This window comes from Sminthopsis crassicaudata, chromosome 1, assembly GCF_048593235.1.
Source record: "Sminthopsis crassicaudata isolate SCR6 chromosome 1, ASM4859323v1, whole genome shotgun sequence".
Lineage (NCBI taxonomy): Eukaryota > Metazoa > Chordata > Mammalia > Dasyuromorphia > Dasyuridae > Sminthopsis > Sminthopsis crassicaudata.
Window position 1 is genome coordinate 470,909,454 of NC_133617.1, and position 14,080 is coordinate 470,923,533.

At 36.6% G+C, this 14,080-nt stretch overlaps 1 protein-coding gene across 1 annotated transcript in view; it reads left to right on the forward strand.

Annotated features, from left to right (window-relative positions):
• Window positions 1-14,080, forward strand: part of LOC141550392 (phospholipid-transporting ATPase ABCA3-like) — a 234,350-nt gene that overhangs the window by 200,058 nt on the left and 20,212 nt on the right.

The window sequence follows — 14,080 nt, forward strand, 5'->3', positions numbered from 1 at the left end:
CTTTTCTCCCACACTTCCCACTGGAGTCTCCCAAATACTGAGCTGGCTTTGACAATGAGTGTACATCTCTGGAAAGTAGACTGCCAAAGTAAATGAACTTATCCACAGTATTCAAAACTTTTCCATTTGCTGTAACCAATAATTTCACATATGTATCATATGGTGCTGGCTGGTATTTTGTTGCTGTTAGGCCAAAATTAGCATTAACAGCACAGAATCAGTCCACACTTTGTTGCAACACAGCTTCAGGGACTCATTGAATGCACAATCATCTGCAAATAAAAAATCATGAACCAATTGCCCCTTCACTTAATTATTATTATTATGACCCTTTTTTTTCTGAGGCAATTGGGGTTAAGTGACTTGCCCAGGGTCCCACAGCTAGGAAGTGTTAAGTGTCTGAGACTAGATTTGAACTCAGATCCTCCTGACTTCAGGGCTGGTGCTCTATCCACTGCATCACCTAGCTGCCCCATGCACCTTCACTTAAGTTAAATAACTTGCCATCAATGTGACGCACTGACCTTGATGATAACATGTGGTCCTGCTCATCCTTATTGAAAGCATTTTAACAACATTGCTGAAAAATCGTGCATGGCAGAATGTTGGAGGGCGTGTGGGAAAACAGGTACACTGATACATTGTTGGTGGAATTTTGAATACATCCAACTATTCTTGAAAGCAATTTGGAACTATGCTCAAAAAGTTATCAAACTGCGCATACCCTTTGATCCATCAGTGTTAATACTGGGTTTGTATCCCAAAGAGATCTTAAAGAAGGAAAAGGGACCTATATGTGCAAGAATGTTTGTGGCCGCCCTCTTTGTGGTGGCCAAAAACTGGAAACTACGTGGATGCCCATCAATTGGAGAATGGTTGGGTAAATTGTGGTATATGAATGTTATGGAATATTATTGTTCTGTAAGAAATGATCAACAGGATGATGTCAGAGAGGCCTGGAGAGACTTACATGAGCTGATGCTGAGTGAAATGAGCAGAACCAGGAGATCATTATACACTTCAACAATACTATATGATGATCAATTCTGATGGATGTGACCATTTTCAACAATGAGATGAACCAAATCAGTTCCAATAGGAGCAGTAATAAATTGAACCAGCTACACCCAGTGAAAGAACTCTGGAAGATGACTATGAACCACTACATCGAATTCCCAATATCCCTATTTTTGTCTGCCTGCATTTTGGATTTCCTTCACAGGCTAATTGTACACTATTTCAAAGTCTGATTCTTTTTGTTCAGCAAAACAACTGTTTGATCATGTATACATATACTGTATTTAATTTATACTCTTAACATATTTAACATATATTGATCAACCTGCCATGGGGGGGGGGGCGGAGGGGAAAAATTGGAACAAATGGTTTGGCAATTGTCAAAGCTGTAAAATTACCCATGCATATGTCTTGTAAATAAAAACTATTAAAAAAAGAAGAAGAAGAAGAAGCCAGAATAACATTCCTTGCAAGCAAAAAGAAAGCAGGTCTCTTCTGTGAGCATCAGTCTGTTCTCTAAGATGGGAACACCTTGTGCACCTGCTCTTTCTCTGGTGCAGTTACTATCCCATGACAAAACACAGAAGTCTGTTGTGTAAATCAGTGTAAAAAGGACTTCAGAATGTTGGACAGAATTGTATTTTACTATGATTGAGGTTTGCCATGGAAGCAGGGAGCTCTATCCACTATGTGGCACCATTCACAACATTTGTTGATTTGATATTGTCAGTTGTGAGGGTTTGTGGGCAATTATGTCAAAATTTGGTTGCCCAGAGAAGTTTATCATTATTGTACATCAGTTTCATGACAGCATGCTTTCATGGGTCCTGGATAATGGACACAACATTTGTTCTACTCCAGGCATTTCTTTTGGAGATTTTGAGCAGCAAACACTGTACTAACAGTTCCTATGTCCTTTCTGAAGCTATGTTGGCTCTCAGGTAGATAAGCATCTTCCAGGTGAAGTATCAGCTGTTAAGGAAGACTTTGGCAAGAATCAAACACACACAAACCTTGTCCCCCATGGTTGTCACAGAACAATCTATTCCCTTTACCTTTATAGAGGACATGAAGACATCCTTCATGCCAACCAAGAAGTTGTATGGCAACCTCTTCTTGCCATACATGCCAGAAATTTTCAGTCAGCTTTCTCATGAGCCATGGACCCCTCTTTTGTTTTGTAAATCTCAAACTGGAATAGTCAGGATGAGATGTTTTGCCATAGGGGAGGAGCCTAACAGCATTCAAAAATTCGTCTTCAGTTGGAAATTGGGCTAGAGAGGAACTAATTTCAACCTGAGGTGAATAGTAAATGGCTTCAGCATTGATTGATTGAGAACCCTATGGAAATGTTCCACCCATCTCTGCAGGATCATCTCCTTATCACTCATCAATGCAAACCCATCATCACTGAGTACCTGAGATGTATCACAAGTCTTTGACCCATAAGTAGCCTTTAGGGCATCATTAAAATGCTTTGGATTGTTACTATAAGCATAAAACTGAATTTCATCTTCCTAGGCCAAGAATCCTGCATCTCAAGTTTTATTCTTTTCTTTTTAGAGATGGATGAATTATCCTGATGATAAACTCTGTGGAGAACAAATTTTTCATTTAGCAGTTCATGAATTTGCGCATTGTTTTTGTCAAAATGATTCAGATGAGTGAATTTAGTGCCATATACCAAATGGAAAACTGCCCATTCTTTTTTGCTCTAGTGTTGTTGCCATCTGTGCCCTGCCTCAGCTTTCCTTACATGTTAGCAATGAACTGTTCTTGCTCACAGAATGTCTCTAAACTGTTGATATGAAATCTGGTAGTCATCTTGGGCTGCTACTTTTGTTGAATGTGAATAGACAGGATAAGTCTGTGATCAGTATAGTACTCTGTGTCATGCATTTCCTTCATCACTCTCACATCTCATCTATCACTTTTCCTTAAATGACTTAGTCTAGTAAATGCCAGTGTTTGCTTTGAGGGCACATCCACAAAGTCTCATTGCATTTAGATAAATGGAAGGCAGTGTTGGTGATGAGAAGGTCATAAGATGTACAAGAGTTGACTAGTAAATGACTATTGCTGTTGCTATTTCATCAGAAAAACAACTGACCTGGAAAATAGGTTGAAGAGAGAGAGAGAGAGATAAAGAACTATTGTACTCCCTGAAAGTCATAATCAAAAAGAACCTAGACATAACCTTTCCCCTTTCCTTCCCTTTTACCCTCCTATCCAGTATTAAACTGGTAAACACCACTTGCTTTTCACAGCCCTCCCTTTTTAGGATCCCTCCCCCACCTTAAAGTTCCTCCCCTTATTTTACCCCTTTTCCTCGAAATTTCTGTATTCCCTTCCCCTTAGCTTACTCCTTCCCTTTCACTTTTCAATGAAGTGGAAGAAGTTTCACTATAAATCGAATATGTCTATTGATACACGCTATGTTCATCTCCCTCCTTTCTTTCTCTCAGATATAATAGGTTACCTTTGCCTTTCATGAGATGTAGTACCACCACTTTACACTTATTTATGATATAATCTCCTTTCCACCTCTAGTTTCTAAGACAAATTGTACTTATGTTCTTTACATATTTTTTTGACAGAAGTATAGTTCTCAAGATTTCTTTTTACCTTTTTAGAAATCTCTTGAGTTCTGTATTTGAAGATCAAACCTTTTATGTAGGTCTGGTTTTTTTCATCAAAAATAGATGGAATTCATTTATTTCATTAAATATCCATCTTCTTCCCTGGAAAACGATGCTCATTCTTGCTGGGTAAGTTATTCTTGGCTGCATACCAAGTTCCTTAGCCTTTCGGAATATCATGTTCCAGGCCCTGTGTTCTTTTAATGTAGACGCTGCTAGAGCCTGGGTTATCCTTCTTGTGGATCCTCCATATCTGAATTGCTTTTTTCTAGCAGCTTCCAATATCTTTTCCTTTGTCTGATGGTTCTTGAACTTGGCCACTATATTTCTTGGCATTTTGATTTTAGGGTCCCTTTCAGTAGGTGATCGATGAATTTTTTCAATGTCTATTTTACCCTCTGTTTCCAGGATGTCTGGGCAGTTCTCTTTGATAATTTCCTCGAAAATGGTGTCCAAGCTCTTTTTTTCCTCCCATTTTTCAGGGAGTCCGATTATTCTCAAATTGTCTCTCCTGGATCTGTTTTCCAGGTCTGTTGTCTTTCTGGTAAGGTACTTGACATTCTTTTCAATTGTTTCATTTCTCTGGTTTTGCTTGACTCCCTCTTGGTTTCTCCTTGAGTCATTCATTTCTACTTGTTCCAGTCTAATTTTCAATGATGTATTTTCTTCACTCACTTTTTTTATATCTCTTTGCAATTGTCCAATTGAGTTTTTATCTTCTATGGAATTTTTTTCCATTTTATCCATTTTATTTTTTAGAGAGCTGATTTTTTTTTTCAGCTCTCTAATCCTGTTTTCCTTGGAGTTGTTTACCTTTTCCAGCTCACTAATCCTGTTTTCCTTGGAGTTGTTTACCTTTTCCAGCTCACTAATCTTGTTTCTCAATGATTTGATTTCTTTATCCACTCTGTCTTTGAATGCATGGGATGACTTCTCCAGGCTCTCTTGCCAAGCTTCCCTTTCCTTTTCCCATTTCTCTTCCAGCTCTCTTGTGAGAGCCTTTTTGATTTCCTCTATGAGGTTCTTTTGTATTGAGGAGCAGCTTATATCCCTCCCAGGGGATACATCTGGGGACAGTCTGTTCTTAGTCTCCTCAGCATTTGAAGTCTGCTCCCTCTCCACACAGAAGCTGTCAATGGTTAGAGCCCTTTTGAATTTTTTGTTCATTTTGTCAGAGTAGGAATCAAAGAAATCAAACTGACAAGAGAAACAATTGGTCTGTTTTGCGGGGGATGGGGCTGGATGGTATTAATGGGCTTCCTCTACAGACTGGGGGTAGGGCAGCAGAGAGCCACTAACAGAACAGCAATGGCTGCACTGCGTCTGCACTCTGAGAACGCTCTGAGTCAGTCCAGGTGGGGGTTGGGGGTGGCCGGGCTCTGAGAGATGCTGGCTTTCTGGGGTTTTAATCTTCACCTCCGGTGTTTACACCCTCTCCACTGATCCTAGCTTGCTGCCAAGATGGAGCATCCACACTGGGGCAAAAGTCCTTTCACAGAAACGGCAGAGATCACACCCCTCCCCCTCCGGTCTGAGCTGTGTGAGCTGCCTGTCTTGCTCTGGCTGTCTGCCCTCAGTCTGCGCCCAGTCTGATTGACCCTCCCCCGAGCAAACACAGACCTTTTCTGGCGACTTTCAAGGATGTCTTCTCTTGGTGATTATTTGTGGATTTCTTTCTGGGTCAAGCATTAAGTCAGAGGCTTGTCATGAAGTAAGTTCTGAGAGAAAATGAGGAGCTCAAGCAGCTGTCTGCCTCCATGCCGCCATCTTGGCCGGAAGTCCTAGACATAACCTTTCAAGAAATTATAAATTATATTGTAGAACCAGAAGGTAAAATAAAAAAGGAAAGAATTAACTAATCATCTCCTTAAAAGAGGACTCCACATGAAAAATACTAGGAACATTATGGCCATATCCCAGAGCTCCCAGGCCTAAAAGAAAATGCTTCAATTAGAAAAAATTATCAGTAATTCAAATTACTGGTGCCACAATAAGGATCACACAAAATTTAGCTTTTTCCCCATTAAAGGAGTGCAGGGCTTGGAATGTGATATTCTGGAAAGCAAAGGAGCAAGAATTACAACTCAGCATAACCTACCTATTAAAATTTTAGGTGGAAATGGTCATTTAATGAAATAGAGAATTTACAAACATTCCTGAGAAAATTAAAGCTAAATAAAAATTTTCACATTCAAAAAGAAAATGCAAGAGAAGCATAAAAAGCAAAGCATGAAAGATAAATCATAAAGAACTTAATAAGGCTAAACTTTTTCTAGTCCTATGTAAGATGATTCATGTAAGTATGTAGAACTTTTATCATTATTAGGGCAGTTAGCAGTTTACACAGACAGAAGGCATGGGTGTGAATTGATTATGTTGGAATAAGCTCCAAAAAAATGAAGGTGTGAGAAAGAGGGATGTACCAAGAGAAGGGGGAAGAGAATATTACAGTCATGGAGGACAGATGTATATGTGTGTCTTTTTTTTTAGTTAATTCTGGCAAGATTCTTGCCAGAGCCTTCCTTAATAGACTGATATTTCACCTGGAAAGATGCTCATCTATGTGAGAGCCAACATAGCTTCAGAAATGACCTACGAACTGTTGAATTCTTTCTGGTTGCTTACAATATTTTTGCTCGAACAACTGGAAACAATGGAATTTGACTATACTATTCCTGGGAGTTTTCATTTTGTAGTTTCTTTCAAGAGGTAGGTAGGTAAGTAGGAGGTAACTATTAGTTTCTATTTTACCTTCTCATCTAGAATATCAAAGCAATTTTCTTGGATTGTATCTTGAAGGATGACTCTTTCTTTGATCATGGCTTTTAGGTAGTCCAATAATTTTAAAATTACTTCACCTGGTTCTATTTTCCAAGTCAGTTGTCTTTCCAGTGAGATATTTCACATTTTTTTTCTATTTTTTCGTGCTTTTTTTTGTTTTATTGATTCTTGTTTCATAAAGTCATTATTTTCTATTTGTCTAATTCTAATTTTTAAGGAATTCTTTTCTTTAATGAGCTTTTATACCTCCTTTTACATTTGCTTAATTCTACTTTTTAAGGAGTCCTTTTCTTCAGTGAATTTTGTACCTATTCTGCTTTTCATTAGATTATTTTGCTTCTATTTGACCTTTGGCTTAGTCTGAATATGTTTGATCTTCCTGGCCACTATAGTAACTTTCTTGAGTCAGTACTTTTTTCCTCCTGTTTGCTCTTTTTTTTCTTTATTTTTAACTCTATGCTAAAGTAACACTCTGCTTCTAGGCTTGAGGGCATACTTTTCCAGGCTTCAAGATTTTTGTGCAGCTGTTTTCAAAGCTAATTGTGAGGATCTGTAAACTTTCAGTTTTTTTGGGGGGGGGGTTTGAGGCTGGGGTTAAGTGGCTTGCCCAGGATCACACAGCTAGGAAGTGTTAAATGTCTGAGATCAGATTTGAACTCAGGTCCTCCTGACTTCAGGGCTGGTGCTCTATCTACTGCGCCACCTAGCTGCCCCACTTTCAGTTGTTTTAAGGTGCTATGATCTAATGAGAGTTCTGTTTCCTATTATCCTGGACAGTGCTTTGTCTGTGAGTGAACCCAATCATCTATTCTGGTCAGGGTCTCTGCTTCCCAGTGGCTACAAGCTCTGGTGTGCTGATGCTCCTCACCCTGAAACTGAAACCTAAATCTGAGTATAGGCAATGCAACAGAGTTCTGCCTCCAGTGGCAGCAAAAGGGAGTCCTATAATTTCCTTCTAATCAGTTTTCTGACCCCCTTACCATCTGTGGGATGAGAGACTGGGAAGCAGCTACTTCAGCTGCTGATTCAATTGTTTCCAATGTAGCTTGCCAAAGGTTAAGAAGCTCTTTACAATCAATTAAAATAAGATCTGGAGCTGACTGTGGCTCATGAGCTTCTCATTGTAAAACTCAGTCTTAAATTAAAAAAAATTAAGAAAATAATACAGGGATGACCTGAAAAACATCCTTTATGAATATGAAGTAAAAAATAGTAACTTTAAGGGATTAGATCTGGTAGAACAGTTACCATATTATATAGGAGACAGCAACAAAAAGCTCTATTTCAAAGGAAAAGGAAAAGAAGAAATTGAAATAGCTAGCAATAAGGCTAGTGGAGACAATGGAATTCTAGCTAAGCTATTTAAAATCCTAAAAGATGATGATGTTGTGCAAAAATGTTTGTGGCAGCCCTTTTTGTAGTGGCAAGAACCTGGAAACTTGAGTGGATGCCCATCAATTGGAGAATGGTTGAATAAGTTATGGTTTATGAACATTACAGAATATTATTGTTCTATAAGAAGGATCAGCAGGATGATTTCAGAGAGGCCTGGAGAGACCTACATAAACTGGTGCTAAGTGAAGGAAGCAGAACTAGGATATCATTTTACATGGCATCAAGATTATAGAATGATCAATTCTGATGGAAATGGCTCTTTTCAACAATGAAATGATTCATGCCAATTCCAGTAAATATGTGATGGAGAGATCCATGTGCATCTAAAAACAAGACTGTGGGGACTGAGTGTGGATCACAACATGGCATTTTCACTCTTTTTGTTGTTTGCTTGCATTGTGTTTTCTTTCTCATTTTTTCCTTTTTGATCTGATTTTTCTTGTGCAGCAAGATAATTGTATAAATATGTATACATAAAAAATCTCTCAGAAAAAAAGATGATGATGCTAAAATGCTATACTTAGCACCAATTTTGGAAAACTTAGCAGTAGTCATCAGAAAAAAAACAAAAAAAAAAAACAAATTTACGTCCCGATCCTAAAGAAATGCAATACCAAAAAAAATTCAAATTACTATACAGTTGTGCTCATTTCATACACTAGCAAAGCTATGTTTAAGATTCTGCAGGCTTGACTAGCAATATGTGACCAAATTGCCAATACTCACTGGATTAAGGAGAAAGCAAGGGAGTTCACAAAAGTTATTTAGCTACAATAGAACCTTTGCCTCTGTGGATCACAACAAATGTAGCAATTCCTCAGAGGGATAGAAACATCAGATCATCTCACTTGTCTCCTATATTTGGTCCAAGAAGAAACAATTAGATCTAAACATTGAACAACTGATTGGTTTAAGATTGAAAAAAGAGTACAAGACTGTACATTGTCATCTTATTTATTTAATTTATATACAGGATGCAACATGTGAAATTTCAGGCTAGATGAATCAAAAGCTGGAATTAAGGTTTCTGGAAAAAATATCAACACCCTCAGATTTACAGATGATATGCACTCTGATGCCAGAAAATGAGAAAGAATTAAGAACCCTCTTCATGAGAGTGAAAGATGCTAGTGTAAAATTATCTTGAAGCTTAACATAAAAAAAACCCTAAGATTCCAGCAAATAGCTGGCAAATAGCAGTAGAAGAAATAGAAGCAGTATTAAAATTTATATTCTTGGGCTCAAAAATCACTGCTGGTACAGAAAATAGCTATGTTTGTTCCGTGGAAGAAAAATTGTGGTAAATCTAGACACCATACTAGAAAGCAGAGATATCACCTTGCCAACAAAAGTCTATATAGTCAAAACTATGGTTTTTTTCAGTAGCAATGTATGACTCTGAGAGTTGGAAAGGTGACTATATGACTCTGAGAGTTGGAAAGGTGACTGGAAGAATCAGTGTTTTCAAATTGTGGTGCTAGAAGAGACTTTTGAAAGTCCCTTGGACATCATGGAAGTCAAACCAGTTAATAAAGAAATCAGATTCTTCACTGGAAGGTCAAATACTAAAGCAGTAATTTAAATATTTTGGCCTTATAATGACAAGACTGTACTCATTGGAAAAAAAAACCCTGGTGTTGGAAGAGATTAAAGGCAAAAAAGAGAAAGGGATAATTGTAAAGGTCCTGTTGTCTCTCAATTGTAATCCTTCTCTGGGAGAAGGTTTCTTTTCTGTATAATCTTTTCCTCTGTGAGCAGGTTTGTTGGTTTTCTTCTCCAGCCAGCCTCTTCTTCTTCTTCTTGAATCCTGGCTCTGAATCTCCTCCAGCTCTTGTCCTTCCCTAATCCAGACTGCTTGTCCAGATCCAATGTTGTCTTCTTTTATCCTCCCAGAGAATGGGCCCGTGAGAACTCAGGGGCTTGTGGGAAAATACTTCAACCAATGAACTTGCTCCTCTTAAAGATGCAAACTCCTTTAAAACAAGTAAACTTTCCCCCAGAAGTCCAAAGGTGCAAACTCCTTTCAAAGGCCTGAACCAAAGGTGTGAATTCTGAGCTAGAGAATTGTTTAGACAACCCGAGTTATCACCTTATAATCCTAACAGATAATAGAGGATGAGATGGATATATATCACCACAGAAGCAGTGAGCACAAACTTGGATAGATTTTGGGAGATAGTGGAGGACAAAGGGCCTGGTGTCACAGAGTCAGACATGACTGAACAGCTGAATAGCAATCATAGACAAGTTTCTCTGATAAAAGCCTCATTTCTCAAATACATGGAGAACTGAGTAAAATTTATTTTTTTAAAAAAGAGGCATTTTCCTTTTTAAAAAAGCTTTTTATTTTCAAAACATATGCAAAGATAGTTTTCAACTTTCACCCTTGCAAAAGCCTTGTGTTCCGAGTTTTTTTCTCCCTACCTTCCTTCCCACTCCTCCCCAGATAGCAAGTAATCCAATATATGTTAAATCTGTGCAATTCTTCTACACATATTTCCACAATTATCTTGTTACACAAGAAAAATCAGATCAAAAAGGGGAAAAAGAGAAAGAAAACAAAATGCAAGCAAACAACAACAAAAAAGGTAAAAATACTATTTTGTGTTCCACATTCAAGTCCCACTGTCCTCTCTATGGATGTAGATAGTTCTTTTCGTCACAAGATCATTGGAACTGGCCTGAATTATCTTTATTACATGTGTGCAGAAATGTAGCAGCCCTTTTTGTAGTGCAAGGAACTGAAAATTGAGTGGATCTCTTTGGGATTCTGGCTCAATAGAGAAACTGCTGGATCACAAAGTATGCACAATTTGATAGCCCTTTGGGCATAGTTCCAAATTGCTCACCAGAATGGTTAGATCTGTTCACAACTCCACCAACAATGTATTAGTGTCCCAGTTTTCCCATATTCCTTCTAAAATTCATCATTATATTTTCCTGTCATCTTAGCCAATCTGAGAGCTATGAGGTGGTTCCTCAGAGTTGTAAGAGCCATTTTCTAATTCATAAATGATCAAAGTAAATAAACAAGCAGCTTTCAGAAGAAGAAATCAAAGTGTTCTATAATCATATGAAAAAAATGCTCCAAATCAATATTGATTAGAGAAATACAAATTAAAATAATTCTGAGTTATTTCCTCACATATACCAGAAATGACAAATAATGGAATATTTAAAATGCACTGTCAGTGGAGTTGTGAATTGGTCCAATCATTCTGAGAACAATGTCAAACTAATCACAAATAACTCATAAACTACAAAACCCTTTGACCCAGCAAAAACGATCTAAGAACTTTAAAGGACTATGTCCAAAAATATTTGTAACAACTGTTTTTGTGAAGGCAAAGATTTGAAAAGTGAGGACTATTCATCAATTGGGGAATGGCTGGACAAATTGTGATGTATGATGGAATACTATTGTCCTATAAGAAATAATGAAGGGAAGTTTCACAAAAAGCTGGAAAAACCTATATAAATTGATTCAGAGTAAAGTGAGCAGAACCAGGAAATCATTGCATGCAGTAACAGCAATACTGTTATGATGAAGAAATGTGAATGACTGACTACTCTGATTAATACAATGATCTAAGACAATTCCAAAGATCTCAAAGAAAGAGAAGTGGTGAAATCTTGAGTGCGAAATGAAGTGAATTTTTTCACTTTTATTTTCTTAGTGTTTGAAATGACTAATATGAAAATATGTTTTGCATGACTTGTTATGTATAATCTATATCATATTGCTTGCCTTCTCAGTGGGTGGGGGAGAGAATAGAGGAAGGAAGAGAGTTTGAACTCAATTGTTTTAATGTTAAATGTTTAAAAAAACACACACCCAAAAAAAGGCAATGCAAAAACCAAACTATTGATTTTTTGTAGATGATAGAAAACTCAAGGGAATCAACTAAAAACAAAGTAGAAACAAAGTTGGAGGATTTTTTAAAGACATAAATCATCACCATTTATGTTACCAACAGAATCCTGCAGGACGAGATAGATAGTGAAATTCCATTTAAAATAACTACATACAGTGCAAAAATGTGGCAGCCTTTTTTGTAGTGGCTAGAAACTGGAAATTAAATGGATGTCCATCAGTTGGAGAATGGTTGGGTAAATTATGGTATATGAATGTTATGGAATATTATTGTTCTATAAGAAATAACCAGCAGGAAGATTTCAGAAAGGCCTGTAGAAACTTACATGAACTGATGCTGAGTGAAATGAGCAGGATCAGGTGATCATTATACACAGCAACAGCAATATTATATGATGATCAATTCTGATAGACGTGGCTCTCTTCAACAATGAGATGAACCAAATCAGTTCCATTTGTTCAGTAATGAATAGAACCAGCTACATCCAGCGAAAGAATTCTGGGAGATGATTATGGTTCACTACATAGAATTCCCAATCCCTCTCTTTTTGTCCGCCTGCATTTTTTATTTCCTTCACAGGCTAATTGTACACTATTTCAAAGTTGATTCTTCTTGTGCAGCAAAATGCTTGTATGGATATGTATACATATATTGTATTTAACATATTTAACATGTATTGGTCCACCTGCCAGCTAGGGGAGGGGGTGGGAGGAAGGAGGGGAAAAGTTAGAACAGAAGCTTTTGCAAGGGTCAATGCTGAAAAATTGCCCATGCATATATCTTGTAAATAAAAAGCTATAATACAAAAATAAAATAAAATAACAACATATAGAATAAAATATTTGGGAGCCTAACTTTGAAGGAACTATATGAAATATAAAAACACAACAACAAAACACTTTTCACACAAGTAAAGACAGATCTAAACAATTGCTTATAAGTAGACTATTATTTTAATAATGACCCAGCAATGCCACTACTAAGTCTGTAGCTCAAAGTCTAAGAACTAGAGAACAAAATCAAACTAGTCACAAAGAACTCATAAACTACAAAACCTTTTAGCTCAGCAATACTACTGCTAGGATTTTAAAAAATATATTAATGTCTTGTGAGTGGACTAAGCCAATATAATAAAAATGACAATATTATAAAATCTGCTTCCTTATTCATTTGGTATAGAAACACCAGGTTTGAAACTATATAACAAAGTAGCAATCATCAAAATAAAGGGAATCGTTGATCAATGGAATAGATTAGTTATACAATATACAAAAGTGAATGACTACAATAACTTAATGTTTAATCAACCCAGTTGATTGGAGCAAGAACTCTCTATTTGACAAAAATTGTTGAAAGTCTTAGAAAGCAATCTGTCAGGAACTGGGAGTAGACCAGCATCTTATACTGTATACCAAGTTCAAAATGGGTATATAATTTAGATGTAAACAATGATATCATAAGCAAGTTAAGGGAGCACATCTATGGATAGGAGAATTAATAAAATTCAGAGGGGATCACAGGAGGCAAAAATATATAATTGATTAAATTAAATTCAGAAGATTTAACTCAAATAAAACCTACACAGCCAAAATTAGAAGGAAAGCAGAATATTATAAATTTACATTGCTTTTCTCTTATTAGAGAAAATAAAAAAATTAGAGCTATTGAGACCTTTATTAAGGTCTCAATATGTAGGGAACTGATTCATATTTCTAAAAATAAGTGCCAATTATTAATTTAAAATGGTCAAAGGAAATGAACAATCAGTTTTCAAAAGAAGGAATCAAAGTAATAGCCATATAAAAATGCTCTAAATCACTACTTAGAGAAATACAAATTAAAACACCTTTGTTGTACCATCTCATATCCATCAGTTTGACTGATATGACAGAAAACAATGACAAATGCTGGAGAATTTGTGGGGAAAAGTTACACTATGTACTGTTGTTGGTACAGCTAAGAACTAGGCTAGCCATTCTGGAGAATAATTTGGAACTATATCCAAAGTAGCATAAAACTGTACATAGCTTTTTACCTAACAATATTGCCACTAGGTCTGTATCCCAAATAGATCAGCGAAAAAGGGAAAAAACACATATATACAAAAATATTAATAGCAGCTTTTTTATGGTGGCAAAAAATTGGAAACTGAAGAATACCTGTCAGTTGAGTAATGTTTGAACAAGTTGTGGTATACATTTATGATAGAATATTATTATGATATAAAAATTATGATGGGGGTTGTGTCAGAAAAATTTTGGAAGACATATTAAGAACTAATACAAAGTAAAATGAACAGAAACAGAACAATATACACAGTGTATAGTAAAAATCATCAATTGTAAAAGATTTAACTACCCTGATCAATCTTGG